Genomic DNA, 15,087 nt, shown 5'->3' with positions numbered 1-15,087 from the left:
GAGCCAGAAAGACCGGACGCCTGGGTGTGCTCTGCCGCCACCTGCTGGCCTTCTTGGAAATTGCACCCTGTTGCACAAAGCACCTTTCTTTTCTCCCCCTTGATATGGACTTGACTTGAAAGAGATTACATGAAGGCCGTCTGGATGTTCGTCTCCGAATTAGCCTAGTTTAGGACCTTGGGACAATTCAGTTGCTTACTGGCAACGCCGGATCTCCAGATTAGGAGTTGGGTGTAGGATCTTGCAAATCTTAGGCATCTTTCTTCTCCCATGAATTAAGCCTATTGTCTTCTTACTAACCATGGCCCTTAGAGGAGTCATTTAGCTTCTCTGTGTCTCTGCTCTCATTTGGTAAGTGGGACAGGGATCGCTGCCATTCTGGAGAAGAGGTGAGAAGGGAAGATAGTGAGTCCACAGCGTTTTGGAAATTTATAATGATACTTTCTTACATTTTTTTTTTCTAGCTCAGATCAACTTGGTGTAAATGTTTTGTAGTATGAGCCCTCTTGGCAAGCATTTATCCATCCATTCATTCTTCCAACAAATATTTAATGAGCACCTAGCAAGTGCCAGGCACTAACCTGGGATGTTGGGGATACATTGGTCTTAACTGTCATGTTCAAAGCTTGGATGTTATGCTAAGGGATAGGGAAGCTGGGGAAGAATGTAAAATCTGAGACTTCATGACCAGTACTCCTTTCCAGCCAGAGGGAGAGGGAGAGAGAGAATATCAAGGAAATACATGAGAATCTCCTCATCTCTTGGTATATGAAAGTGCCTATTTAACCACATCCTCACATAAAATGGGTATTATGATTATCTTTCATTCTTTGCCTGTTTGCCTGGAAAACATATCTGAAAGTATAGAACAAATCCTTCTCTTCATGAACCTCACATCGTAGCAGGGAAAACAGGTAACTAGTAATTGGGATAATATATGATGAATATTCCAAACTAGGTGGGTGGTGTTTAATCTCCTCTGGGTGGTCAGGGAAAGTGTCCTGGAATACATGCAGTTAAGCTTCCATTTGAAGTGCCGGTAGGCATAAACCGGGTAAAGGTGTAGGGGAAAGAGTGTTTCTAGCAGAGGGACAGCAGGTGCAAAGGCCAGGAGGCAGGAGAGGAACTGGAAGAAATCCAGGCTCTGGAGTCCAATTACACCTTCTCATGAATTATGACAAGTCTCTGCTCTGTGCCCTAACGTGGGTTCAGGGCCTCTGTAGTTACTGCCTTTGGTCTATGACCTTGTGTTTTCTGCTGAATAAATCAGTCAAAAGGAATTAGTGATTTATTTCAGCAATAACGCCAACCTCTTTATTTATTAAACTTCTTATTTTTTTTTACATTCACACAGAAGTTGTAACATTAGTATATGTGCTGCCGAAGCGAGCACAAGTTGTAACATTAGTGCAGAGTCTCCCCTACCCTTAGTGATAACATCCTCCATAACCTGCACTGTACCTTCATAACCTATGAAGGTATGTTCTGTGTTATATGGAAGAGGTTTTGGTTCAAGAAAAATTCAGGTCTCCCCACTGGCTGTGGGGTAGGGACCCTAGAAACAACACAAATGTTTCTTTTTCAATTTAAACGTTTTTATTCCAGAGCAGAGGTGCATAAACTATAGCTCGTAGACCTAATCTAGCTTTCTTCACGTTTGGCAAACAAAATCCTATTGGACCCTAGCCTTACTGATTCATTTGCCAGTCATTTATGGCTGCTTTTGTGCTACAGGGACAAACTGAGTACTTGTGACAAAATCTTACGTTCTTCAAAACTGAAAATACTTATTGTCTAGCTCTTTGCAGAAAAAGGTTCTTGACCCCTGCTTTAGAGAAAAATCTCTTCATCACTGTCCATCACAGTCCTGGCTCTCTAATCAAGCCAGCAACATGATATACTTGACTCTGTTCTAACTACAATAAACTGTTCTTTGCTCTGATCTTTCTTCAAATAGAACCTATCCTGCCATTGCCTTTGAAGAAACTTCCCCAGATGGCCTTGTGAGTTCTTTGCCTCTCTTAGTTATTGTGGCCCATGCCAGGCATACAAAACTAAGACATTTCTTGTGGTCACGTGGAATGGTGACTACCTCAGACTTTGAACTCTAACCGTTTTAACATTTCTCTTGATTTGAAAACAGGTTTTCTTTTAAAAGAGTCTTTGGTCAGAAAATCTCTCTACTAACTCAGAGGTTAATATTGTAGTGGAGACTAACCAGGGAGCCAGAGCTGCTAAGGTAAAAAATTGGCTGAAGTTCTGACAGCCACTCCTGCTGCAGTGCCACCGCCTACTTCTGGCCAGTCTGACAGGCTCCTTCAGGCTTCAGATAGTCCTGTGCGTTCACATTTCAGCAGAACCTGGACACTGGCCGCAGGTGCCACTTGTTCTTGTTCTGCCTGAGATCTATTAATTACAGCATGTGCTCCTTCTTCCCTATCCACTTCCATATTCTTGGCAGTTACCCCCGTCCTGTTTATAAACCACTGTAATTCATCTACAAGCTTAGGAAATGTTTGAGAGCGGAAAGTATACTGACGAGAATTGAATAAATGCAAGTCAAGACACACTGCACTCTATTAGCTGGGTGACTTCAAATAATTTGATTTACTTTTCTAGGCCTAAATATCACCACCCTGGATTTAATAGTCATTTAACAATAGCGGTTATATCTTGGCTCTATTAATCAGCAGGAATTAGGCAAGTGTTTATTTTTCTTCCTTGCAATGATTCTTTAATACTGCATGACTAAATTTTAGAGAAAAGCAAAGAATAAGTAAATAAGGCCACTCTGCTAATTACCAACAGAGCTGGGATAAATATCCACTCCTCCCAGTTTTAAAATCCCTACTCCCCACCACCACCACCCCGATCCATCCAGTTTATCTGTAGCAACTGACCCTAAAACAACATGATCAGAGTTCTGATATCTGAGACTGCAGGAAGGCCCCAAGTGTAGCCCTGACTCAGTCTCACTGAGACAGCAGTGAGAGAGCAAGCAAACTGGGCTCTTTACCTCTGGATTAGGTCTTTGTAAACTGAACTCTGTGTCACAAAACAGTTATAATAATTAAACAAGAGTTGCAAGAATATCAAGTAATAGAAATGGGAAAGGAAAATAATACATAATTTTTAAGCATGAATGTAAGCCAGTGGCAATCTATAATTTAATCGACTGGGACTTGGTTTTTCCACTACAGGGAATACATATTTTCATATTCTACATAAACATAGCTAAATGAGGACAAAAATTGTTCCTTGATTTATGACTCCAGGTCATTTGTTGATTCCTATCTGATTTTCTCTAATGATTAATGCTTTTCACAAGGATCGGTTCCCAGATAGACTGGTTTTTTTTTTTTATGAAGTCCTAGACCCAATAAACTAGTTCACCATTTACCTTGGTTTAGAATTTTCATTTACATTTTGTTCTTAGTTTTCCATTTGTCCTGAATTTTAGTTTTACCCAATCTATAACTAAGAGAAATTGCATAGAGAAAATATTGTAGAATGATTAAAAGAAAGGCTGTTTTTTGAATATGATTTTTTAAAAATCCGTCGACCTGTTTTTGCAAGATTGTCAACTTATTGTGCAATGCTTTTCTGACTTCAGTATCCATGAGATTCTAATTCAGTAAGTCTGGGATTAGGCCCAGGAATTTGAGTTTTTAACAAGCATCCAGTTGGCATCAGGTAGATCATTGGACCACACTGTGGAATAACCTTTAATTGATTACGTATCGTTAATATCCTACAGGGTGGCATGGTGCTAGGTACTTAGTAACAAATTAGTTGAATAGATAATGAAAAGGGCTAAGGAGAAATGAAACAATGTGAGGTGTTCCTTTATTCACTCAGTGATTCACTGTTTCAGCCCTCAGTGAGTGGCTATCAGGTACTGAACTTTATAGTATTGCTCGTGTGTGTGTATGTGTATAGATACAATACATGTATGGACACTATAACTAGAAAAGGCACTTTATGCATACTCTGTGCTTCCAAAGAGCATGAAATCCAGTGAAGGTTTTGAGAAACAAAAAATGTCATCTCAAGGTAATATTTAGGTGTTATTAAGGTGATGAGTGTGCAGAGAAGTTACAACAATAAAAATAGAAAAAATAATGTCTTACCTTTTATATAACTGTTATATTAAATGAGCTATGTGAAAATAAGCTGGTAAGTTGTGAAAGGCCATATATATGGAAATAATAAGATTTATAAATCTCTACCCCCTTTATAGAGATGGCAAGGTCTCCCCATCCCCATTGAGTGTGTTGACCAGATGCCTCAGCTTATCTTCCTTACTCCACAGGGTAGCGAATTAGATATCCCTGTCTGAATTTCCATCAAACGAAGTATATGTTGCCTGTTTCTGACGCATGAAATCTGCAGGACTGAGGCTCTGTGCTAATGACGTGCATCCTGAACTTTAAAATGTTTTACAAACTATAGTAGCTATTAAATAATTACTTGAACTTCTGGAAGTAATAAAAACCCCTGTCTTGAGATGCCTGAACAGAGTTTATCTCTTTACTAAGTATGTAAAATAATACTGTGGTAGGATAATCCTTAAAAATTGCTTCACTGTATCCTTTTATTTGAGCACTATACATATATTTTTACCAATATTCAGAAAAGAGGGTATGAACTTTTTTCCTAGATTCCTTCAAGATCCAAACTTTACATGACAGTGGACTTCAATAATATTCATGAACTTGCATGAGGTTCATGGAAAGCAGCACATTGAAAGTTCTGTGATGAATTACTAGGAGTTTTGGTTGACAAATACTTTCGTACATTTTTCCCTTTGAGATGTAGTATTGTTTGGTTTGTGCGATATGTGATTCAAAATAATGAGAAGTGAAAGAAAAAAGGTGAATCTCCTATATATTAATCAAGGGGTCATCTAGACTATATATCCAACATGACATTTCCCACACAGTGTGTCTAGTTTTTCAGTTGCTACTTGATTTCTTGGTGTGTCTTCATGTGAGAAAATACAAAAAGCAGAAAAAAACCTATTTGTCTTGGCAGCAAGTACCGTGAACTATGAATTCAGTGAGTCCTAAATATATAGAATCAGAATTGAATACAGCCAACCTAATGGTCTGTTTTGAGAAACATCAGTCCTTTTGTCCCTTATCCTATACGGAAGGCACACTAAATTATTCGGTGTCCCCAAATACTTTCCATGTAGAGTCTGTATTTTGAGACACTTGATGGCTAGGAGATTTTAGGAGCCTTTAACAGGAATATGATGTAAAAATAAAACAAATTCAAGTTAGGAAAATGTTGGGAGTCTGCTCAGAACACCATCAGCATCACATCCCGTCCTGGCAGTCCACGTGGAGCTGCAGCTGAGTCCACGGCATGGAAAAGCTCCTCAGTCCAGGCATGCTCCACTTCCAACTTAAACTAAATGTATTAGAACAATATAATGCCTCTAAAAGCAGATTGCACCTTATAGTCTTCGTTCTCAAGGAGTTTAAACATGTCTTAAGAAAGGGTGATGCCTCTTTGGGATTTATGATTATTACTCATGGGCTTTATTGCTCATTCTGGTTTCCCACTGAACACCCGCATCACATCCACCGCCGAGCATCCAGAGGCAGGCTCGTCGCTTCAAGTTGTTTTGACAATCATTTATCCTAGAGGCTGACTCCATTGTTCTGCATGTATTACATAGAACTTCTATGGAACATCAAACATATTTATTGATGGGAGAAAATCGTGTCTTTATGAATGTTTCTGTAATGAAACAGGATGAGGGATGTGGAAAGTCGCGGGCAGTTTCAGTCCAAGAGGCTCTCTTCAGGAAGAGAAAAATGGAAATGTTTTTATGAATGTGAAATAAAACTCTAAAAATGATGAGATGCTCTTCTAATACCCACTGTTCAATAATAGATAGTCCTAGTGTCCTTTGTGAATGAAGAGGGCACTGCAGATTCTTTCTGGTTGCCACAAGTGTTAAGTGTTCACAGTTAGAAGCAATGAGCATTACACACCTCTCCCCGTGTTTCCTCACAGCCTGGACAGTGACTACTCTCACAGATGTTAAGACCCTTTCTGTGGTTGTTAGAAGGATACTGATTACCGATTTAGGGAGAAGTTCTTAATCTCCTCCTGCATCCCGGTCCCTTCCCTTGACAGACATCAGTGCAAGTGAAACAGGGTCTTAAGTTTAATACCATTGACAAGATAACCCTCCCTCTCTGGAGCAGTGGCTCACCATAAGGCTATTACCTTGTTGGCCATGTACCGTATCTCTTTGCTGCCTGCTAATGCTTTGCTCCTTTCTTTTCTTTTCTCTTTTAATTTGCATTTAGAAGAGCTAGCAACCTCACTTGGCAAAGCTAACTGCTGATGTAGCTAACGATAACGCACTATGGCATCACTTGAATCTCAAAAATTAGAAGAAAATAAAGAGCTAACATGTATTACCGTATTACTTATTTTTCCAAAAGCCAGAGCCTACTTTAATTTTGCCAAAATTGTGTTGGAGAGTTATTTCAGTGTGGGCTAGGTCATAGCATTTGAATTGTGTGGAAAGGTCAAATGAGAAAACTACAGGGGGTGCGAAGGAGTTGATTGAATGAGAATAAAGACTGTCGATGCGAAATATAGGGACACTTGGAATACACCACAGCAAGAGAGGGCTTAATATTTTACTTTGCTTAGTTTAAAATCGGAAGAAATCAGTTTAGACAGACACAGCTTTTCAATAAAGGATGTTACGGAAGCCAAACCTCCCAATGTTCTAGGTAAGGATGAGTATGGTTATGTAAGTATCCTAATTATGTACCTGCCCAAAGTGAAAGATTAGGTTAGTTAATGGACAACAGAGTGATTTGACATAGTTCCCTTTAAGGGACTTCTAGTCTACTTCAGTCCTTTTGTGTTCTGAAATATGTACATCCTTCTTTCTCTGCAGTAGGCCTTGCTAGCCTAAACATGTCTATGAATTCAGCAGCTTCTTCTCCCTAGAGGACTGGAGAATATGACACAGAGTAGGAATCTGAAATTCCAAAAGATGACTTTATAGCTCCCAGACAAATGGAGCTTTCTACTAGAAGAACTTTAAAATTAAGGAAAACCATGCAAGGCTGATGATGCTAACTCTATTTGTTGAAAACAAGCTATCTCTTCCCCTCCCCATCCTCCTTTTCTCTATATGTATGATTCAGGTAAGATTAGTGTCAAAATCTGTGAATGCCAAAGTTGATGTAAAAATCTTTAAAACTAAGAATTATTTTAATTCACCCACCTTATATGCTCTCTAGACTTCCTGCCTCCTTGAGGATTTTGTTTTATCATTTATTTCCCTTCTATATCTTAAACATTAAGTTCTCAGAATGTTGCAACTTCAACATTTTCAAGTCTCTCTCATCTTATGGGAAACAACCCAAAATACCACCTTGGCCCTACATATCTTCACAGAAGTCCTCTTCTTTCCATTGTCAAGTATCTTAAAGAGTTGTTTTACTCAAAGTTTATACTTCTTTACCTTTTGTGCATTCATCTCAGTATAATAGGAAATTTAGGCCCACCAATTTCACTCTTCTAACCATTGACCTCTATGTTGCTAAAGCCAAAACACACATTTTTCATCATCCTTCTTGTTTTCTTTGTGATGTTTCGTTTCTGAAAATCTCTTAGCTTCCAGTACACTATACTTTCTTCCTTTTTTTCTACTGTTTCTTTTCCTCTGTTCTTTATTTTTTTTTCTGTTTCAGTGGATACTTTTATTGATTTAATAGATCACCAACTTTGTCTCCCTACCTACTACAATTGGAATTTCATCTTATTTCCATGCTGAGTAGTGAAACAATGACACAGCTGTAATTAGAATAAGCTACTTCAAAAAGAGAAGCCAACACAGCTCATTTTCTTCTAACAGGCAAAATATAAATATATGCACTCTAGAATGCACAATGGTTAGGCACTAAGAAATTCAAATGGGGTCCTGAAGAATGTAGGCAAATCCAGGGTGCAGTAAAGAGGAGCTGAGATGCTGTGCACCTCTTTAACGGTTCCTGGTACTGCATCTCTTGGCCATTAGCTGAATCTTGACATGAGGGAAGATTTTAGCTAATGCCAAGGAGAGATGCAGCAAGTGCTAGGTTGACTTAGGGGCTGTGCACAGGAACCAAAAGGCAGGAAAGTACTAAACACTGCTAAGAGCATCCACCCCAGGAAGGACTTGACCTTCCAAAAGCTCTAAACTCGCACCACCCCCAGTGCTCACATGGCTGACTTTATCCTCTGTGTTCCATTTGGCACAGCAAGTGGCAGTGTCTCCACCACCTATGATGGTGATGCAGCCCCTGGCGGTGGCTTTCACCACCTCATCCATGAGGGCTTTGGTTCCTTGGGCAAAAGCTTCCCATTCAGATATGCCCACAGGTCCATTCCCCATAATCTGCTTAGCCCGAGCAACTGCCTCAGCATATTTCTTGCTGCTCTCAGGACCATGGTCCAAGCCCATCCAGCCAGCAGGTATGCCAGAGGCCACAGTGGCTTGGCCAGTGTTGGCATGCTCATCAAACTTTTCAGCAGTGACCAAGTCAACTGGCAAGGTAATTTCACACCATTCTTCTCAGCTTTGGACATCAGGTCTTTGGCGATCTTGGCTCCCTCTTCATCAAACAGAGGAGTCCCAATCTCCATGTTGTTGAGCACCTTCAGGAAGGTAAAAGCCATTCCACCACCAATAATCATCTCATTGACTTTGTCCAGCATATTACTGATCAGCTGGATCTTGTCTGCAACTTTAGCTCCACCCAGGATGGCCAGGATGGGTCGCTCTGGGCATTCCAAGGCCTTGGCAAAGTAGTTCAGCTCCTTCTTCATCAAGAAACCTCCAGCCTTCTGTGGCAGACTGACTCCCACCATGGAGCTGTGGGCTCGGTGAGCAGTGCCAAAAGCATCATTGACCTAGACATCTCCTAGCTTGGAAAGTGAAGCTCGGAAGGCTTCTATTTTGGCTGACTCAGCTTTAATCTTATTCCCAGAAGCATCTTTTCCCTTCCCTTCTTCCTCTACATGAAAGCAAAGGTTCTCCAGCAGGATGACAGACCCAGCAGCTGGGTCAGCACAAGCTTTCTCCACTTCTTGGCCCACACAGTCCTTTAAGAATAAAACACCCTTGCCCAGCATAGACTTAAGTTCTACAGCAACTGGCCCCAAAGAATACTTGTCTGGCATGGAGACACCATCAGGCCGGCCCAGATGGCTCATAAGAACTGACTTGGCTCCATTGTCCAAGCAGAATTTGATACTTGGGGTGGCAGCCTTGATTCTCTGGTTGGTTGTTATCTGGTTGTTCTTCATAGGAACGTTGAAGTCCACTCACATGACGACCCGCTTGCCCTTCACGTCGAGCTTGTCCAGAGTCAGCCTGTTAGAAAGTGATATCTTGGCAATAGAAGGGCTGCGAGGCTGAGAGCTTAAACAGCAGAGAAGAAAGCAAGCTGCGTGTGCTCCAACCTTGTGCAGAATGCCGAGAGCTCCTCTGTTCTTTAAACTTTTTTTTTTTTAATTTTCATTTATTTCTGATAGTCACAGAGAGAGAGAGAGAGAGAGGCAGAGACATAGGCAGGGAGAGAAGCAGGCTCCATGCACCAGGAGCCCGACGTGGGATTCGATCCCGGGTCTCCAGGATGATGCCCCGGGCCAAAGGCGGCGCTAAACCGCTGCGCCACCCACGGATCCCCTCCTCTGTTCTTTAAATGGCAGTGTTTTCCCAGGTCTTCTCCAAGCCTGTTAACTTTTTGTTTTTCTTTTTTTTTCTCCATTCTCCTTGGGTGATTCTATTTATATTCATGGCTTCAAGCATAACCTGGAAAGCTATGATATCCAAATATGTATTTTACGTTCTATCTGGATAATAAACCCATAAGATACTATGTTATCAATCATTCAGAAAAAAAGTAAGATATTCGTGGACATTTTAGTTGACTTTTATGGTGTTTAGGAGTTAAGATAGTAGTGATAAGCACAATGATAGTATTGAGAGAGGACTCGTTTTAAGTCTTTTTTTTTTTTTTTTTCGTTTTAAGTCTTGAGTCAGTCATGACCTTGAGTAAACTGCTTTAATTATAAGCCTTGTATATACTTCATTTGTTTTTTTTTAATTTTTTTTATTTATTTATGATAGTCACAGAGAGAGAGAGAGAGAGGCAGAGACATAGGCAGAGGGAGAAGCAGGCTCCATGCACCAGGAGCCTGATGTGGGATTCGATCTCTAGGGTCTCCAGGATCGTGCCCTGGGCCAAAGGCAGGCGCCAAACCGCTGCGCCACCCAGGGATCCCTATATACTTCATTTGTAGAATGAAGTACGCACTTCATAAGATTTCCATGAGGATGAAGTGAGATCATAATTGTGAAGAGCCTGGCACATAGATAGTTCACAATAAGTAGTAGCCCTTATTGTAATAAAATGATCTATTGAACAAGTTTCACTTCTAATTGTAGAAAGCCAAAGTAGCACTCTGAGCCCAATCAGGAGACAAAAACAAAACAACAACAACAAAAAAAACATGTAGTAGGTTAAAGCAGAACAGTTTAATACAAAGAATTATTGACTCTGACAAACATTATAAGATATAAAGAAATTCTGTGTGGTAAGGCAGAGAGAGAGTACCTAAGAAAGGGTAAACTTGAAAAGGGTATTAACAGATACAGAGATAATCCAGAAATCACAACACTGTGAAAATGTGTTCAAATACTGGAGAAAATGTAGTTTGGCTCCTGGAGAGCAGAGCTGACCACTGGTATGGCCAGGCCAGAACTGCTGTGCAAACAACAGCCACCTCCTGAGGTATAGACAAAGATAAGAAAATGACATGTGACAAGAAAATGGTTGCTGGATCTGCAGTGGGAATCCAGGTGCCAGGAGGGGTGAAAGGTTGTTAGAACTTACTCTTTGAAGAAGGACTGACTTGGTGTGTGACCTTCTGGACACAAGTAGCTTTATGCAGGCTGTGCTAGGCTTGTCAGAGGAGTCCAGGCTGTCTGTAGAAATATCATTGCCAGGATGAGGCTGAAGGGTCAAAGGACCACATCCTAGGCTTGTGACTGCTAAGTAGTAGTTCCTGACCAGATGTCCTTATACCCACACTGCCTATCCTCCTGGATAGTGCTGTGAATTGAAGGAAGTCTCTACCTCCTGCAAAATCTCCCCTGCTGCCCTCTACTGAGAAAGTTAACAGTGTGCATTTAAAAAGAGAAATGCTTAAGCCAATTCTGTTGTTTACCATATTGGAGGTACATTTGGAAATGAAAGGCAATGAATTGATAACTGACACAACAGACAGGCTTAACAAATACAGAGATAATCTAGAAATCACAACACCATAAAAATGTGTTCAAATACTGTGTTTTGCTCTATAGTTCTTTCAGTTGCAAGCTTTTTGATATGAAAAATTGGCGTATATATGTATAAGATAACTTTAGTTCATGATTTAAATATGAATACCCATTAGCATCATGATAGCTATGCATGTGCTAGAAGATAATTTAATGAATTACAATATAGCACATCGAAGAGTTGCTATGGTCTATTGAATCAAAAATCCAGTTCTTGAAAACTGCCTAAACATAATTTACCTATCCAATGTCAGTTTAAAATTTGCACAATAAGCCACAGTGAGTTTTAAAAATCTCATACAAATAATGATCCATTTAATATGTTCCACAAAGAAATATATTTTAAACAGTCTTTTATACATCTTTTATATATTCTAAGAGAGGGCTCATTTTCCCCCCATTACCTAAAAATGTTTCTCAGAAAAAATAATATAAAAAATTACTATGTTGATCATAATTCCAGGAGAAAACTAAGAATCCTTGAAAATATAAGCTTAGTTGAACTGGTAAGAATTGCTGTTATAGCAAAGTAGCATGGCATTAGAATAACTCCCATCAGTTATCAGGTTATCTTTAATTCACAATTTACAACTAACCATTTTGTAACCTCAAGAGCTGTTCCTTTTCTCTAATTTCTTTATCTCTAATCATAATTTTTACTCACAATTGACCATTTATTATACCTCAGTGATGAGTACTTTTTATTTTTTATCACACTTCATATTTATATTTAAATTATGTTAGCTAACGTATAGTATAGTACATTATTAGTTTCAGCTGTAGTTTTCAATAATTCATCAGTTGCATATAACATTTCTTAATACAGCAACAAGGTCTTATTTTCATCATTGCATCGATGGAGAAAGTGAGGAGAAATGTTGCATTACCTGTTCAAGAGAATCACTTCAGAAGCAGAAGGGCTGGGATTTGAAGATTTTTTTGTTTGTCTCAAAAACTCCTACTGATTTTAGGCATGTTTCTAACTCTAGGTCAAAGTGGAGACTTATATTTTATAATCAGAGGTGTTAGAATTGATGGCACTGCTTCTCAGACTTTCATGTACACATCGATTGCCTGAGGACTTTCATCAAATACAAGCTCTAATTTAGTAGGCCTGGAGTGAGACTTGAGATTCCAAAAAGCTCGTATTTGGTGCCTATGTTACTAGTTCATAAACCATACTTGGCATAGAAAACGTAAGCGGCAATGGGATTGGAACAGACCAAGATATCAGGGACATCGGATAATCTGAAGATTTCAGCTCCTTGGCATTTATCTGAAGGACCTGAAAACTTATGCTCACACAAAACCCTGTACATAGATGTTTATAGCAGCTTTTGTTCATAGTTGCCAAGACTTGGAAGGAACCAAGAAGTTTTGCAATACGTGTATGTGATAAATACAAACAAATATTATCCAGCACTAAAATAAAAATGAGCCATCAAGCCATAGAAATACATGGAGGAAACTTCAATGCAAATTACTAAGTGAAAGAAGCCAATGTGAGAAGGTCACATACTATATATAACTTTAACTATATGATGTTCCAGAAAAGAAAAAAAAACTGTGTTAACGATAAAAAGATGAATAGTTGAAGGGAATATAGGGAGAAGATGAATCATTTTCCTTTGTTTGTGTTAGGGCACTGAAAATATGCTATGATATTATAATAGTGAATAGATGTTATTGTAAATTTGTCCAAACCCATAGAATGTAAATATCGAGTGGACCATAATATAATCTATGGACATTGGGTGATTACGATGTGTCACTGTAGGTTTATCCTTGGCAAAAACTGATAAAAATAATTTATATTTATAGTGTAAGTATATAAATAAAAATAAATATATATTTTATATCCATATTAATTTAATAGCAATTATTATTATTTTTATAAATACCTCTTGGTGAATGACTTTGATGATGGGAGAGAAGCTATGCCTGTGTAGAGCATGATGTACATGGAAATCTCAATACTTACCTCTTAATTCTGTTGTGAGCCTAAGACTACTCTAAAACAAAGTCTAAAAGTCAAATAAGAAAAAATGTTGACATGGGCAGCCCAGGTGGCTCAGCGGTTTAGCACCGCCTTCGGCCCAGGGTGTGATCCTGGAGACCCAGGATCGAGTCCCACGTCAGGCTCCCTGCATGGAGCCTGCTTCTCCCTCAGCCTGTGTCTCTGCCTCTCTCTCTCTGTCAATCGTGAATAAATAAATAAAATCTTTTAAAAACATTTTTTTAAAATTCAGCATCAGTCAATAAATATGCACATGGTATCACATAAGGAATATTTGAATGTGTCAGTGAATGTACAGTTAATACACATGTATGTGCATATGTGCATGTATTTTGAAATGTTGATTAAGATACAATGAATAAAGTATATAGCAAAGTCTATAATGTGTCTATGTTTCTATATATGCTGATTAGAAGAGATCAAATATTTTATACATTGGATTTCTGTTAAATTTTTAAACAATAATATTTCCATTTAAAGGTAATTTTATTGACATACACAAAAATATATAGTGTTAACAGTTGTCAAGTAACTACAAATCAAAACAATTAGATACCATTTATTTTTCCTATAAAATTTTCAAAAATTATAATGATCAATATAAAGACTCAGTTCATGAGTCTGGTATACCAGATACTTATACTAACCAGTTTTATGTGGAAAAAATGCTTGCAGAAGCATTTTGGTGTTAGTGACAATTTGGAAACAACCTAAATATTCAACAATAGAAATTATGGCACATCTAGCCATTTTAAAAACTACATTGTTAGAACACTTAAAGACACGAAAATGCTTACAATATGAACTCAAATGAAAAGACACAAAATAAAAAGTACAGGGCAGCCCGGGTGGCTCAGCGGTTTAGCTCCTCCTTCAGCCCGGGGTGTGATCCTCAAGACCCGGGATCAAGTCCCACGTCGGACTCCCTGCATGGAGCCTGCTTCTCCCTCTGCCTGTGTCTCTGCCTCTGTGTGTGTGTGTGTGTGTGTGTGTGTGTGTGTGTGTGTGATGAATAAATAAAAATCTTTTAAAAAATAAAAATAAAGCAATAGAACTCTAATTCTGAACACACATGTTCAGTCAATATCCACCAAGTGCCTACCTTTTTTTTGTTTTAGTAAGCACTGTGTAGGTATTTGGATATATTAGCAGAATAGAGGCTCCTGATTCATATACATCTTATGGTTTAGCAGCAAAAAGACAAGAAACAAAAGGATTGAAACTTTTATTTTTTTTAAAGATTTTATTTATTCACAATAGACATAGAGAGAGAGAGAGGCAGAGACACAGGCAGAGGGAGAAGCAGGCTCCATGCCAGGAGCCTGACGTGGGACTTGATCCCGGGACCCCAGGATCACGCCCTGGGCCAAAGGCAGGTGCCAAACCGCTGAGCCACCCAGGGATCCCCAGGATTGAAACTTTTAATAGTAAAATATTGATAGTAAGATTATAGGTGAGCTATATTTTATTTCTTCCATTCCCCCTTTTCTAATCACCTACATGGAGAGAGAGTTACTTTTACTGGAACAAAAATGCAAATATTTAAAAATGCAAAGAATCTATCAGAAAAATTATTATACTACTTAAAATGTTGCTTAACTAGTACTTTAGTACTAGTTAGTACTTGTGCTAACTAATCCTTAGTCTTTTTCGACTATTCGACCATTCCCTCAGGACTCTAACTTTAGACAATACTCATATC

The 15,087-nt window shown here is 38.9% G+C and overlaps 1 protein-coding gene, 1 long non-coding RNA gene and 1 pseudogene across 2 annotated transcripts in view; 2 read left to right on the top strand and 1 right to left on the bottom strand.

Moving 5' to 3' along the window:
• LOC140619448 (2'-5'-oligoadenylate synthase-like protein 2) overlaps nucleotides 1-15,087 on the top strand; it is a 106,237-nt gene that overhangs the window by 25,845 nt on the left and 65,305 nt on the right. The gene's annotated exons all lie outside the window — the stretch shown is intronic.
• Nucleotides 5-13,768, top strand: LOC140619452 (uncharacterized). The gene is made up of 2 exons (XR_012019351.1): nucleotides 5-351; nucleotides 12,195-13,768. It is a non-coding gene; the product is annotated as an uncharacterized lncRNA (long non-coding RNA).
• Nucleotides 7,771-10,400, bottom strand: LOC140619829 (phosphoglycerate kinase 1 pseudogene; annotated as a pseudogene).

The sequence above is a fragment of the Canis lupus genome, chromosome 27, assembly GCF_048164855.1.
Source record: "Canis lupus baileyi chromosome 27, mCanLup2.hap1, whole genome shotgun sequence".
Lineage (NCBI taxonomy): Eukaryota > Metazoa > Chordata > Mammalia > Carnivora > Canidae > Canis > Canis lupus.
The sequence above is the reverse complement of the archived record's forward strand: the minus strand, read 5'-3'. Positions and strand labels throughout refer to the sequence as shown.